Raw genomic sequence first — 16,494 nt, 5'->3', positions numbered from 1 at the left:
GGTCCTTTGTGACCACTGAAAGATCAGCCCATTGTGTGGGTGTAAACAGCATTGTAGTAGGGAAAATAAGAGATGAAAAGTAAAGACAGCAAATTCAATTTAGAGTTATCTGAAAAGGTGGAGGATGTTGGGTTTTGTTCTGTGCAAAGGATGGAACAAATGTGTCTGTGGGGGGGAAAAGAGCTATATTAGAGGGGAACAGTGATATCAGGGAAAGGATAGTTTGATTAATCAAAATCTGGGAATGGTGGCCATCCAGGGCACAGGTGCAGGGATTAACCTTGATGAAGAGAAAAGACTTGTGGTAAAGAGAATGAATGCAGACTACAGGACAGACATCCTAACCAAGAGACTGGACTTAAGGGTGAAGAAATTGGCTGTCACTGTAGAGGAAAGGCTAGGAAAGCCTGAATTTTCTGGAGCAGGTCTAAGATTTCTTACATAGTTGGTCACCGTATCTGTGGATTCAATCAGTAATGATATTCAGGGAAAAAATTTCAGAAAAGTTCTAAAAAGTTGCAGCAGCAACTATTTACATAGTATTTACATTGTATTATGTATTATAAGTAATCTAGAGACAATTTAAAGTATATAGGCGATAGGTTATATGCAAATACTACAGTCATTTTAAGTATCCTGGAACAAATAACTCAGGATATTGAGAGAAGACTGTATTTAAATATCATATTCTTCAGTCTTTCTTTCTACATTTATTCAGTGCCCTGAGTGTGCCAGACACTGGTGTTCACAGAGATACAACTTTTCATGTAATTTTGGAGTGTTATAACGATGACTCAGTGAGATTTACTTTTTACTCTTCTAGAAGGCTTTCAGTGTAAATAAACACCAGTCGGAAGGGAGTCTTTTGTCAGATCAGACGACCCGAGTAGGGGTTGAGAAAACACGGGCATCTCAACAATGGCGCCCTGTTAGAGGTGGAAGGGGAGGAGAGGCCCAGAGAAGGGGAAAAACAGGTTTAGACCTGGGTAACCCGAGGAGGGCGCGCCTTCAACCAGGAAGAAGTGTGCCTCTTAAGCACTTCAGGCCGCGCTCACGGCAGTGTGAAAACCACCTTCTTCCCTAACCAGATATATCTACGGAGCCTGACTAGGACTAGACAGACGCCAAGATTCTCCAACCAAGACTGCTTCCCAAACTTCCTCTTCCCCTGACTACTTAAATGTCACTGCTCTAGTCCCTAGTTTATTGAGGCGGGGCGGGGAGAGAAGAAGCGGTGGGAGAATCACCTTTCCTATTTTGCGATTGGTAGTACTAGGCTCCAAGTCCCGCCTCCCACGCTGCCGCCAACAGGCTCTCAGAGTTGTCACTCGATTCACTGCGGCCGCCCCTCTCCGTGGCCCCGCCCCCCTCTGTGGCTGGGATCTCGCGGGAAGAGCGGCGGGTACGGCTGTGGCTCTGTCTCCAGGCTGCGCGCGGAGCGGGAGGGATCTACTCACACAAGCGCTTCCTCGCGGAGGGGTTGGAGCTGCGGCAGACGCAGGCCTGGGCCGCCCCTTCTCTGCCGCCTCCTTCTCTTCCTCAGGGTTCCCCGGTCCGCTTGCCCTACGACGCTGCCCAGGTGAGGAAGCCCGGAGCGCGTCTCCGCTGAGGAGCGGTCGGGGAGCGGGGACACGGAGCAATCGGGGCAGGCGGGCTCCTGACGGGGGCGGCTCCGCGGGCAGCGCGGCGCTGCCTGGTGTGCGCGAGGCTTGGCGGGGTTCGGAGTGAGGAGGGCGAGGACGGGGTGGGATCCGGGTGCGGACGCCCAAGGGCGGTGTAGCGGGTGAGGGCTTCTCCGGGTGAGGAGGCGGTTTACTGGGGGTCTGGGGTCTCTTCCGGCTTGGGGTTCGGATGGGTGGCAGCGGTTCGGGTCCCGGGTCTTTGGGGTCGAAGGAGATTTACCAGGATCCTTGAAGTGGTATAGCGGGGTTCCGGGACAAGGGGTCCTTTTATCACGGTCTCACGCTCTTTTAGGGGCAGAGGATTCAGTTTTAGCAAGGTCCTAGGTCTCTGAAGGGGCAGATGTACGGGGTCTTGGGGGTACTTTGAGCAGGAGTGGGCTTCTTTTTTCACATTCCTGGGATAAAGAAGCAGTGTATTGGGGTTCTCTCTGTTTATCGGGGTCTTCGGGTGGGAGGGCGGTGTATCTGCGTCCTGCAGGAGCCAGGACCGCCTTGGTGGGCTGCTGGGGGCGGAAGGGTTTACGGCGGAGACCAGCGTCTTTATTGGGGTTTCTAGTTTGCCCAGAGGGGAGCGGTAACTTGGCATGGTCCCCAGTTTTCTTCGGGGGCGACAGGGCGAGTTAGCGGGTCCCCGGGAGATCTCGAAGGGAGGGCGCGGCTCTGCAGGCGCTGGATCGGCTCGTGGCGGGAAGGGAACTCTGGTGACATCTCGAGTTCGCAGTCTGTGGCTGGTCAGCATCCTGGAACAGATCTCTTTCTAGATGAGATTTACTCAATGCTTAGTTGAAGGATCGATCTGTGTTGTTGCCTAGTTGGAGAAATAGTGGGATTGTTCTGCAGTTTTCTTCTCTCTGCCCCAGGATCCCTGTGGGGGCGTGCTGGTTTCTCTCCTCTGGGAACCAAAGTGGCAGACAGCACCTTAAGTGGGCATGTAGACATGTAGGTTCTTAAGGAGGCGAATGTCCTCCGGGTGAGCGTGGAAGCCACTGAGGATAGGGAAGGCTGTGCGGTTTTCCTTTCCTATGTTAGGGTCTACTTTGCTGATCCTGCATGATTAGGTCTGTTCTGAAGTCCTGCCCGAGTGTTAGGCAGTCAAGTATGCTGGAAAGTGTGTTCTGGCTTCTCTCTGTCGTTTGAAAAGCATTTGTGTAGAGGAATCAGTTCAAGTTCAGCCTCCAAGTAACGCATTGGAATTCGAAGTTCCAAAGCTAGAGCTCTGCAAAACCGTGGTTTGAGACCTGGATGGCTAACGGAACTCTTTTAAAGAATCCTGCTTAACAGTTTTATTGTATACAGTTAGTCTTGACTCATACGCAGAGTTTTTGGTAACTAGCCCAAAGTTAGATGGAATTCAAATAAAATGACCTGTATACATGCATATGCTCTTTTTTTTTCTTTAAATGTTTAAGTCAGAAAGTCTCTGCTTTTGCTTGACAGTTCCCCTGGTTAGATAGCTCCTTTATCATAGAGGCCTGTAAATCAAGTCTGATGTGGCTTGATTTGATGGAACCTGTACTTATAGTAATTCTGTAATTTGGGATAAACAGACAAATTTGAGTATATGGCAAGGCAGAAAATTTTGCCTGCTTTAATCTTTTTTTTTTTTTGAGTGACAGTTTTGTTTTAATGATATTTCTTTTGATCTTAGAACCAGAAACATTAGTGATAATGTGTTTAATTCTTGACTTTTATAATCATTTAAAAAAACAAGGGAGCTTCCCTGGTGGTCCAGTGGTTAAGAATCCACCTGCCAATGCAAGGGACATAGGTTCCATCCCGGAAGATCTGCAACTAAGCCCATGCGCCACGACTACTGAGTCCACTCTCCTAGAGCCTGTGCTGCGCAACAAGAGAAGCCAGTGCAGTGGGAAGCCCTCGCACCACAGTGAAGACTAGCCCCTGCTCGCCGTGACTAGAGAAAGCACTTGTACAGCAGTGAAGACCCAGTGCAGCCATAAATAAATAAATTTAAAAATTAAAGAAAAAAACAGAGAATTCTATATAGCAATATATAACTCTGAAAAGTTTAAGTGTTTTGGGGTTTTGTTTTAGTTTGGTTTTTGTTTTGATTGTAAATTAAACCAAAATGCCTGTTTGACTTTTATAACTATCAAAACTGATCAGTTGAGCAGATGTTTGATTGGAATCACAGCCAAAAAAACCCTAAGCAAACCTTTGTTTCCCCATTATTTTTGAAAGCCAATGATAAATTAAGTGGATATCAATAACTTTTTTAAAAAGCCGCTTTCGTAATTTCTACGTAAACATAATGATCAATCAACAAGTATTTGATTATCTGCTAGGTGTCACAGCATGGTGTGTACCTCCATGTACAGTCATTACAGCTCTCATAAACCTGTATCAAGAGAAAGAGACAACAAATACATAAAATAATTGAGATGCTGATAAGAGAAAAATAAACAGGATAGTTTTGGGGTTCAGCTCACTTAAAAAACATTAACCCCTGATAATGTAACTGGTATTAGCATCCTCTGTTATATAAGCATACAATCTGTAACGATAAACATCAAACTTAAAAGTGTTTGGGGAATTCTTTAGGAGAGAGTTGCAAAGACATGGAAAGGAGTTATTAATTATATGTGCTGTGCTGTACTTAGTCACTCAGTCTTGTCCAACTCTTTGGGACACCATGGACCATAGTCCACCAGGCTCCTCTGTCCATGGGGATTCTCCAGGGAAGCATACTGGAGTGGGTTGCCATGCTCTCCTCCAGGGAATCTTCCCAACCCAGGTATCAGACCCAAGTCTCCTAAATTGCAGGTGGATTCTTTTCTGGAATTATATGCTTTTATACTATTTGAATTTATTTCAATGAGCAGACATTACTTAGGTGTTAATTAGAGAAGTCTGGAAATTAAAACATTTTGGTCACTGCAAATTTGTGAAATGTCGCACAGGCTTTTTGTCAGTGTTGCCACTTCTGTGTGTACTAGTGAAGGAAAAATGTATTTCAGTTATCTAAAATTATAGGAATGGGATGGGGAAGGCAACACAACAGAATAAGAAAAAAGACTAAAGCCCAAATAAAATGTGAAAACATGTTAAAGATGTTGGATCTTTAATTGTATGAAGATAAATTAATGTTTGGCCTTTATTTTAAATTTCTTTTCTTTCTAAAAAGACTTCTTAAAAGTCTTTTTTTAGACTCTTGAGAAGAGTAAGTTGTATTTTTGTGGTGCCCCCTCCTGCTGTGGTGGGGCAGCAGGTCTTCTATTGTGGCACAGATTTCAGGATGGGATTTTTTTTTTCGGTCAAACATATGGACATCTAATAGATACGTTTTCTTGTGAGGGATATGAAGCATAAAAATAGTTTTATAATTCATTATTACACTGCTAAAAAATAATAATACCAGAATGTCTTTTGAATTATCATTCAGAATTCTTAAGTCATAGATGAGACATACTAAGCCAGTTTCTATAAAGGAAATCATAAGACATGAAATTCTGGTCTCAAACTGTGCTACTAACCATATGATCTTGGATAATTCCTTAGTCTTTCAGGGCCTCAGTTTCCATACATATGAAAGAAAGAGCAGTCCCTATCAGTAATCAATATAAACTCTAATGCCAGGGTTTATATTCCATGGTTTTTATATTACAGATCTACAATATTATATGTACAAAACCGATAGATGCTATAAGAGTCACTAGTTCTCAGGGTACAACTAGTTCCATGTAATTTTTATTTATCATACCTAATTTTAGGCCTCTTCTTTTTTAAGATATATAGGAACTATTTAATTCAAGAATATACATTCATGAAGGTAAATGACTTTCTTTTGATAATTTAGCTTTATCTCTTAAAGCTAAATTTTATCTATTATTTTTCTTTCTGATCCCTGGTTTTGTAGTGGGGTATCTAAATAATAATGTAATGTTCTTAGTTAATTCTGTGTATAGAATGAGGTCTCTAGTGGTTGAACCCCTTTACACTACTGCCAGGGTAATTTTTCTAAAATGCGAATATGTTCAGTGCTTTTTTCTTAAAACATACTTCTCCCTTAACTACAGTATTTAGTTCTATGGTTACAAGGCCCTTCATCATCTGGCTCATCTCCTGTATTTCTGCGATCATACATCTCAAGCTCCAACTGTACTAATACCGTCATTTTACTGAAAGAGCCATACCGTTTGCTAACTCAGAACCTTCTTATATATTCTCCCTCCTACTCAGAATGCCTTTCCTTCTCCTATCTTGCTGACAGTCTATCGATTTTTCAAGATATAACTTAAGTGCTATCTGCTTTTTGAGTCTTCTGTGTGCTCTGGTCCTCCCTCTTCTAGCCCCACTGAGTTATTTACTGTGTCTTGTTCATTCTTTCCCTTTGTTTATTAGTGTGCTGTAATTATGTATGTGTCTCTCTTCCAGGACTCAAAAGCAGATGTATATTTGTCTTATTGGGGCTTCCGAGGTAGCACAGTGGTAAAGAATCCACCTGCCAATACAGAAGACACAAGAAATGTGGATTCAATCCCTGGGTCAGAAAGATCCCCTAGAGTAGGAAATGGCAACGTGTTCCAGTATTCTTGCCTGGAAGATTCCATGGACAGAGGAGCCTGGTGGGCTACAGTTCACGGAGTCACAAAGAGTTGGACACGATTGAGCATGCATGCATGCACGCACACACACATTTGTCTCATTACTTATTGAATATCTATTGCTTATTTTACACATTTGACTCCCATTACAGATTTGAACTCTCAGTGCCAAGCTTAGTATCTTCCAAATGTCTGAATTAATTGCATATCTCAGTCTTGCCCTATTTTTCTAAAACGTTGGGCTTTCTAAATTATCTTGTTCTCTTGCCCCTATGACTGCAAACTGGTATTAGGTCTATAGTACTTACCCTCATATTTAAGAAGAGAGATTACCAGCACTGTAGGAGTAAGGTGTTAACTGTTAAACTTGCAGAAAAGTCACACAGAATTTTGAGGCAAACACTAATCACAGTATCTAAAATTGCTAGGAGAGTTGTGAACTGGTTTCAGTATTTCAGATCTTGTACATCAGTGATTTGGTGGATATTTTACCATTTCTGCTTTCTGTACAGGAAATGATTTTGCTGATGTATATGGTTTTTTTTTTTTTTGTTTTGTTTATGGGTTTTTATATTGGTTTAATAGTTTCTATATATACATTGGGCTTCCTGGGTAGCTCAAACGGTAAACAATCTGCCTGCAATGCTGGAGACCAGGGTTCAATCCCTTGAAGGAGGGCATGGCAACCCACTCCAGTATTCTTGCCTGGAGAATCTCATGGACATAGGAGTCTGGCAGGCTGCAGTCCATGGGGTTGCACAGAGTCAGGCATGACTGAGTGATTCACACTTTCACACTTTCACTTTACATACATTACCTTTCATTCTCAAAACAAATCCTAAAAAGTTAGTTAATTTTCTGAAGAAGTTAAGAAGCAGGCTATAGCCTGGTCTGTCTAAATCTAGATTCTGTGCTTTTTAGAAATACTACATTGATTCATATTGTTACTTGGCAGAAAACAACAAAACTTTGTAAAGCAATTGTCCTTCAAACTAAAAAAAAAATACTACATTGCTTTCTGTATATGAATTCTTAGTGTATTTATAACTATTAATAGATATTTTACTCATTTTATAAATTGAAGAAGTAGATTGTAAGGTTTATCCATTCAGCTTTTTTGAAAAAAAGCTGAAGTAGAACATTTGAAATTGATCGGAGTTTAGAGACCATTTAATCCAGCTCCTAGAGTTAACATATGAGGGAACTGACATACGCAAGAATAGTTAAATGACTTGCTCAAGATCACACAGCTTTGTACTTGGTTAAGATTTGTTGTTGTTATTAAGCTTGTTATGACCATTGGTGTTGTAAAACTATTATTTGAAAGAAAAGCAAGTGCCTGATTCTCGCCCCACCCCCTACCCCCCACTCCCAATGCCAAGGAAAAAAGCCTAGAGTGGCTTTCAGAAAAATGATGATGAGGATCTCAGAGTCTTAAGGACATGGTTCAGAGAAGATCCTGACTTTGGATCATGACACATGGAGACATCTCATTGCCTCTTCACTCACATAGTTCCCTAGACTTGGTCCTTCCTCTTTTTTCTTTTCAAAAATATATTCACAGCTTACTGATCTCCCTGATGAAGTTATTAGCAGCAGCCTAATAACCATTAACTGTTTACATGCCAACCATGTAACTAATAGGGATACAAAAAAGCATAAAATCTAGTCAATGCCTTGAAGAGGCTTAGTTTACTGGGAGTGGGAGGCAGTAAGTATTGAACTGCAATGCAGTATATAAAGATGCAACTCCAGGAGCTCAGAAGAAGGTAAATGTGGATTGGGCTAGTGGTTGTAGAAGTTTTCTATGTAGAAAAGATTTGGTTTAAGTTAGTGTTTAAATGAAGAGTTGGAGGGAAAGACTAAGGAAAAGAATATCTGGCCGTGTGTGAGTGTATATATAATTTTTTTTCTTTTTAATGTAACCCATTTTCACGCGTCCCTTCAGCTGCAGTGGCCTCCTTGTTGTTTCAGAAGGCCTGGAACATACTCTTCCAGATATCTGTATATCTCCCTCCCTTCCTTCCTTCAGGTCTGAATTAAGGTATCACCCCTTATGTAAAAGTCTGCCTTGTTAAAATTACAGCATCCCTCCCATGCATACCCTTCTATGCCTTTTCCTTGCTTTGTGTCTTTTTTTGTGCTTTTCTGCAGTCCCACATACTTTGTGTTTTTATTGTCTTTCTACTATATATCCCCTACTATAACATAAGATCCACGAGGGCAGGGATTTTCACCCATTTTATTTAGTGCTATATCCCCAGCACCCAGAATATTACCCGTTGTATACAAAGTAGCTGCTCACATATTTGTTGAATGAATACAACAATCAAACTTTCAAGCAGTAAGATTGTTTGATCTAACCTCTCTCTTTCTTGCTGGCTGGCATGGAGCAAGAGGAACTTTCTTTTCCATTAAAAAAATTTTTTTCCCTAATACTTAAATTGTATACAGTATAGAAATCATGACATAAGAACTTCTACATATGTCATTGTGTAATCACCAAGAACCAAGTATAGAATACTTCTGTGACCTTAGCAATTTTTCTTATTCCTCCTAGTCAGTACTTCCCAAAGGTAACCACTATTCTGACTTCTATCACAATAGATTAGTTTTGCTTTTCTTGACTGAAGCGACTTAGCAGCAGCAGCAGCAAACTTCATATAAATGGAACCAAATCATTTTTTAATTTAGCAGAACTTCATTCATTTTCATTGCTGTGTAGCATTCTATTGTATGAATGTATATATGTGTGTGTATATATATATTGTTGTTGTTGTTATTGTACTGTTTATAGACATTTGGGCTATTTTCAGGTTTTAACTTCTAGGAACAAAGCTTCTAAGAACAATTTTGTACCTGTCTTTTTGTGGACAGAAAGAAAAGTTAACCTCATCTGTGTGTGTGTGTGTGTTTGTGTGTGTATAGTGCTGTTATTTAGTCACTAAGCTGTGTCCAACTCTTTTTTTCCCGCCTAATTTTATAGGTTTCTAGGGACTCATTTTAAATACTTGGAGAAATGCAAAACACAAAATCTAATGCTTCAGCACAAATAGAAGCTTAACTAACATTATGGTACACATTCTTCCTCATTCCATGAATATATTGATTCATTTGTATACTGTTTATCCTCCTATCATGAATTTATATAATAAAAATTTTCCTACTTTGTTAACATTGCTTCAAAACTGAATTTTTAATAGCAGCATAAAATTCTGTTGAATGAATGTGTAATGATTTAACCATTCCCAATTATTGAATATTTTTTTCCTCTTTGGAGAACCCTGAAGAAAATCTTTGTGCATAAATGTTTCTTCATACTTGATTATTTTCTTAGGATAAGAATAAAAATGTTTAGTCAAAAGCTAAGACCTTAAAAAAATTAAACGTTGCCATATTATTTTCTAGAAAGGTTATCCCAGTTTACATACCAGTATCAGTATTACTCTTAAAAACCTTTTCTAGGGAATTCCCTGGCAGTCTAGTGGTTAGGACTCAATGTTTGCACTGTAGAGGGCATGATTTCAGTCCCTGGTCAGGGAACCAAGATCCCTCATGCTGTGTAGTGTAGCCCCCAAAATAAATAAATTAAAAAAATTTTTGAATCCAAATTTAATAAGCAAAAATGATCTACTTTGTATTTCATTAATTATAATTGAAGAGCATTGCAAATTTTTTTTAAAAGTTATCCATTAAATGAAAAGATTTTTAAAAGAAAACCACATGCATTATTTTATAAGGTAAAATATTTTAACTAGAATTAATGTTTTATTATAGTAGTTTTTTCTGTTAATAGATAAATTAATTTCTTGAATAGTTATTTAAAAAACTTACAAAAATTCAAGGACCCAAACAGTTGCCCCAGAGACAACTACTGTTACCACTTTTTTATAGGTACTTCCAAGGTATTGTAAATCAAGTGTGTGTGTGTGCCAAAACATTAAACAAATTATGGAGAACATTCATTAAAATACTGTCTAGTTCAGATGTGGTATTGTGTACTAAATTGTGTACTAAAAATTAGAAAGGGTCTGAAAATGATTAGTATCTGGCTACTGGCCCAGAAGGAAGTAAAGCAGGGTCTGGCAGCATTTGGCTGTAATTTTCTATAAGACAAGTGGCCTTAGCTCTTTTTATTATTGGATCAATTCTTTGACAATAGCACTTCTGTTTATAGTACCGATTCTGTAGTACTATTCTAAAAAGGAAAGCCAAGTTTTTGAAAATTAGACAGTTGATGCCTGAAAGAAACTCTTCAAAGTACAAAAGCTGTTTTGAGATACTTAGGGGCAAGATACTTTGTCCTTAGGTATTTTAGGATTTCTTTGGCAATTACAATTTTAGCAGAATTTTCATGACTTTGTTGCTTAACAGTGAAAGTTTGAGCTGATAAACGAAATTCATCATTTCCCTGAACTCTTATTTCCTAATTTGAAAACCAATCAGCCATGATACAAAGTATTTTAAAATATACCTGTGGTGGATTCATGTCAATCTATGCCAAAACCAATACAGAATTGTAAAGTAAAAATTTAAAAAATAAATAAATAAATAAATTTTTTAAAAAAAAGAATAAACATTTTGCACTGGGATGACCCAGAGGGATGGTATGGGGAGGGAGGTGGGAAGGGGGCTCAGGATGGGGAACATGTGTACACCCATGGTGGATTCATGTTGATGTATGGCAAAACCAATACAATATTGTAAAGTAATTAGCCTCCAATTAAAATAAATAAATTTATATAAAAAAAAAGATTTTCGTGCTAATAGTTTAAGTACTAATTTGTCTCATACAGTCAAAAATCTTTTTGAGCTTGACTTGGAGGCCGCTGCTAAATAAGTGATTTGAGCAATAAGAATCAGAAGGTTTAATTGGTTGTACAGAACTTTAGAGCTTTAGGGAAAGGATAATTGCTTTGGGGAGAAATTTTTTTTAAGCCCTTTTTTCTAAAAATAAAAATATCTAAAAATAAAAATTAAAAAAAATTGTTTACTGAATACTAACTCTTTGGGGCCCAAGATAAGTTAGGGGTATTATGAGAGTTTCTATTTGCTGGAATTCATGTCTCCTATTTCAGATTAATTATAAGGCTGTAAAGGCTGCTAAAGAATTTGTACCTACTAGTGGTTGGTAATATTTGAGTGGTTTTAAGAAAACCTTCCCTTGTGGCTCAGCTGGTAAAGAATCCACCTGCAACAGGGGAGACCTGGGTTTGATCCCTGGGTTGGGAAGATCCCCTGAAGAAGGGAAAGGCTACCCACCCCAGATTCAAAAAGATTCTGGCCTGGAGAATTCCATGGACTGTATAGTACATGGGGTCGCAAAGAGTCAGACATGACTGAGTGACTTTCACTTTGTTTTAAGAAAACCAGAGGCAGGAAAAGATCTTCTTGATTAAAAAAAATTTGATTTTGAAATAGTTATATATCTGTATATATATTATAGAATATAGAGAATTGCATAGGATAAAGAATTCCTGTATACCTTTCACCCAGCTTTCTCCTAATGTTAACATCTTGTGTAACCATGGCAGATTTATTAAAAATAAGGAATTAATCCTGATTTTTAAAAAGAATACAACAAACTTTTTAAAAACACCTGTTATAATAGAGTGTTTTAGCTGCTGATACACAATGTTGGAAAAGAAGTAAGTGTTGCAGGTAATAATAATAAACTGATGATCCTAGTGTTATTCCTGAACAAATTCTCAGATTATTGAACATATATATTTTGGTATATAATATTTTATATATTTTGGTTTATTTTGGTATATATTTAGAAGACATTAATCACTGGGAGCCAGCTTGGGGTCACAGAGGATAAGTCATGCCACACTAGCCTCACTTGTGGCGCTAGTGGTAGAGAGTCCACCTGCCAATGCAGGAGACATAAGAGACATGGGTTCGATCCCTGGGTCGGAAGGATCCCCTGGAGGAGGGCATAGCAACCCAATCCAATAGTCTTGCCTGGAGAATCCCATGGACAGTGGAGCCTGGTGGGCTACAGTCCATGTGGTTGCAAAGAATCAGACATGACTGAAGTGACTTAGCACCCATGTAAACTGGTAGGTACATCAGGAGATGTTCTGGCTGTAATATATTTAGAATTATAGCTACGTTTGTTGGATTTTAAATTTTGTTCAGGGTAGGCTTAAACACCTTATGTAAATTGCCTCATTTAGCCCTGTTTTACAAATGAGGAAAAGGACCCCCAAAATTATACAGATAGCATTTGATAGCCTTTTATCATATTTTTGTATGATGGCTCAGATTATCAGCTTCTCATAGCAAAATTCAGGCTTAGACTAAAGAAAGTGGCGAAAACCCCTAGGTCAGCCAGGTATGACTTAGAGCAAATCTCCTGTGAATATACAGGGATTAGATCTAGTAAACAGTGTGCCAAAATATCTATGGATGGAGGTCCATAATATTGTACAGGAGGCAGCGAACAAAGCCATCCCAAAGAAAAAGAAACACAGGACGGCAAAGTAGTTATCTGAGGAGGCTTTACAAATAAGCTGAAGAAAGAAGAGAAGCAAAAAGCAGAGGAGAAAGGGAAAGGTACATCCAACTAAACTCAGAGATCCAAAGAAGTAGCAAAGAAAGACAAGAAGACCTTTTTCAATGAATAGTGCATAAAAATAGAGAACAACAGAAGGGGAAGGACTAGGGATCTCTTCAGGAAAATTGGAAGTATCAAGGGAACATTTTGCCCATAGATGTACACAATGAAAGAGAGAAACAGTAGAGACTTTGTACATGCAGAAGAGATCAAGAAGAGATGGAAAGAATACATAGAAGAACTGTGCAAAAAAGATCTTAATGAATCGGATAACTACGATGGTGTGGTCTGTCATCCAGAGCCAGACATTCTGGAGTGTGAAGTGTTGTGGGCCTTAGGAAGCACTGCTGCCAATAAAGCTAGTGGATGCAATGGAATTCCAGTAGAGCTATTCAAAACCCTAAAGGATGATGGTATCAGTGTTGGCATTCAATATGTCAGCAAACTGGAAGACCCAGCAGTGGCCATAGGACTGGAAAAGATCAGTCCTCATCCCATTTCCCAAGAAGGGTATTATTAAAGAATGTTTAAACTATTGGACAGTTGCGCTCATCTCCCATGCTAGTAAGGTCATGCTTAAAATCTTGCATGCTAGGCTTCAGCATTATGTGAACCAAGAACTTCCAGATTTCCAAGCTGGGTTTAGAAAAGGCAGAAGAACCCAAAATCAGATTGCCAACATTCGCTGGATCATAAAGAAAGCAAGGGAATTCCAGAAAAAAAATCTTTTGTTTCATTGACTATGCTAAAGCCTTTGGCTATGTGGATTATAACAAACTGTGGAAAGCTCTTACAGAGATAAAAATACCAGACCATCTTACTTTTCTTCTGAGAAACCTGTATGCAGGTCAAGAAGCAGCAGTTAGAACCCTGTGTGGAACAACTGATTGGTTCAGGATTGAGAAAGGAGTACAACAGGGCTGTCTGCTGTCACCATGTTTTAACCTGTATACTGAGCACATCATGAGAAATGCTGGGTTGGATGAGTTACAAGCTATAATAAAGATGGGAAACTTCAACAATGTCAGAGATGCAGATAGTGCTCTAATGGCAGAAAGCGAAGAGGAACTAAAGAGCCTCTTGATGAGGGTGAAAACAGAGAGTGAAAGAACTGGCTTAAAACTCAGTATTAAAAAAACTAAGGTCATGGCATCAAGTCTTATCACTTCATGGCAAATAGAAGGGGAAAAGGAGGAAGAAGTGACAGATTCCTCTCTTGGGCTCTAAAATCACTGTGGATGGTGACTGGAGCCATGAAATCAGAAGATGATTACTTCTTGGCAGGAAAGCTGTGACAAACCTACACAAGTTGTTGAAAAGCAGAGACTTTACTTTGCCGAAAAAGGTCTGTATAGTCAAGGCTATGGTCTTCCCAGTGGTCACGTACAGTTGTGAGAGCTGGACTATAAAGAAGGCAGAGTGCCAAAGAATTGATGTCTTCGAATTGTGATGCTGGAGAAGACTCTTGAGATCCCTCCGACAGCAAGGAGATCAAACCAGTCAAACCAATCATGGTAACCAAACACCAAAAATCTATAATAGATAGACACACAAAGAAAAGAATCCAGATATAATCCAAAGAATTTATCTTTGTTCATTATAGTATTCATTATATTGCCAAAAGCCCTGAAAGTGAAAGTGGCTCAGGCTGTCTGACTCTGCAACATCATGAACTATACAGTCCATGTTTTCTCTAGGCCAGGATACTGGAATGGGTAGCTGTTCCCTTCTCCAGGGGGTCTTCCCAACACGGGGATCGAACCCAGGTCACCCACATTGCAGGGAGATTCTGTACCAGCTGAGTCATTGAGTTCAGTTCAGTTCAGTTGCTCAATCATGTCCGACTCTTTGCGACCCCGTGAACTGCAGCACGCCAGGCCTCCCTGTCCATCACCAACTCCCGGAGTTTACCCAAACTCACATCCATTGAGTCAGTGATGCCATCTAACCATCTCATCCTCTATCGTCCCCTTCTCCTCCTGCCTTTGATCTTTTCCAACATCAGGATCTTTTCAAATGAGTCAGCTCTTTGCATCAGGTGGCCAAAGTACTGGCATTTCAGCTTTAGCATCAATCCTTCCAAAGAACACCCAGGACTGATCTCCTTTAGAATGGACTGGTTGGATCTCCTGCAGTCCAAGGGACTCTCAAGAGTCTTCTCCAGCACCACAGATCAAAAGCATTAATTCTTCTAGTCCAACTCTCACATCCATACATGACTACTGGAAAAACCATAGCCTTGACTAGACAGACCTTTGTTGACAAAGTAATGTCTCTGCTTTTTAATATACTATCTAGGGAAGCCTTAAATGGCTCTTAATATGGGTCTGGTTAAATAGCTGATGATAAAATTATACAATGGGATGTCATATAACCATAAGAAAAAGAGCATGTCTGTATGAGCTTATCTCTAAGACCTATTATTCAGTGAAAAACAGTGACAAGACAGTGCTATGGTATGCTGACATTACTACAAAAAAAGATGTGTATGTGTCGGTTTAAATAAAATGCATATTCACACGCTAATAAACATTTATGTTTCTATGTGCATAGATTTTTCTGGAGAAGAGTTAGGAGATTGGAAGTCTGAGATCGCAGTAAGACTGATTTGGTTTAGTTGTATACACTTTTATTGTTGTTGTTCAGTCGCTGAGTCGTGTCCGACTCTGCGACCCCATGGACTGCAGCACGCCAGGTTTCCCTGTCCTTCACCGTCTCCTGGAGTTTGCTCAAACTCATGTCCCTTGAGTTGGTGATGCCATCCAACCTTCTTGTCCTCTGTTACCCCTTCTCCTCCTGCCTTCAGTCTTTCCCACCATCAGGGTTTTTTCCAGTGAGTCAATCTTCGCATTAGGTGGCCAGAGTATTGGAGCTTCAGCTTTGGCATCAGTCCTTCAGATGAAGATTTGGAATTGATTTCCTTTAGGATTGATTGGTTTGATCTGCTTGTAGTCCAAAGGACTGTCAGAAGTCCTCCAACACTACAGTTCAAAAGCATGAATTCTTCGGCACTCAGCCATCTTTATAGTCCAACTCTCACATCCGTACTACTGGAAAAACCATAGCTTTTTAATACTGCTGTTTAGATTTGTCATAGCTTTCCTTCCAAGGAGGAAGCATCTTTTAATTTCATGGCTGCAGTCAGCATCTGCAGTGATTTTGGAGCCCAAGAAAATAGCCTGTCACTGTTTACACTGCTTCCCTGTCTATTTGCTATGAAGTGATGGGACTGGATGCCATGGTCTTTGATTTTTGAATGTTGAGTCTTAATTTAAGCCAACTTTTTCACTCTCCTCTTTCACCTTCATCAAGAAGCTCTTTAGTTCCTCTTTGCTTTCTACCATAAGAGTGGTGTCATCTGCATATCTGAGGTTATTAATATTTCTCCCGGCAATCTTGATTCCAGCTTGTGCTTCATCCAGCCTGTCATTTTGCATGGTGTGCTCTGCATCTAAGTTAAATAAGCAGGGTGACAATATACAGCCTTGATGTACTCCTTTCCCAATTTGGAACCAGTCAATTGTTCCATGTCCATTTCTGTTGCTTCTTGACCTGTGTACAGGTTTCTCAGAAGGCAGGTCAGGTGGTCTGGTGCTCTTTTTATACTTATTGAATTTTTCTTTTTGGTTAAGAGTATATTGTAAAAAGTGTTTTTTTTTTTTTTTAATTTTGAAGTAATTATAGCTTC

General features: G+C 39.7%; 1 protein-coding gene across 1 annotated transcript in view; it reads left to right on the top strand.

Annotated features, from left to right (window-relative positions):
- The first annotated feature begins 1,378 nt into the window (after positions 1-1,378).
- LOC120860868 (D-glucuronyl C5-epimerase) overlaps positions 1,379-16,494 on the top strand; it is a 114,087-nt gene continuing 98,971 nt past the window's right edge. Inside the window, exon 1 of the mRNA XM_040236571.1 lies at positions 1,379-1,579. The gene's annotated coding sequence lies outside the window, so the exon portion shown is untranslated. The remainder of the gene's footprint in view (positions 1,580-16,494) is intronic.

The sequence above is a fragment of the Oryx dammah genome, unplaced genomic scaffold, assembly GCF_014754425.2.
Source record: "Oryx dammah isolate SB20612 unplaced genomic scaffold, SCBI_Odam_1.1 HiC_scaffold_11209, whole genome shotgun sequence".
NCBI classification, from domain to species: Eukaryota; Metazoa; Chordata; class Mammalia; order Artiodactyla; family Bovidae; genus Oryx; species Oryx dammah.
This window is presented reverse-complemented; position numbering and strand designations above follow the sequence as displayed.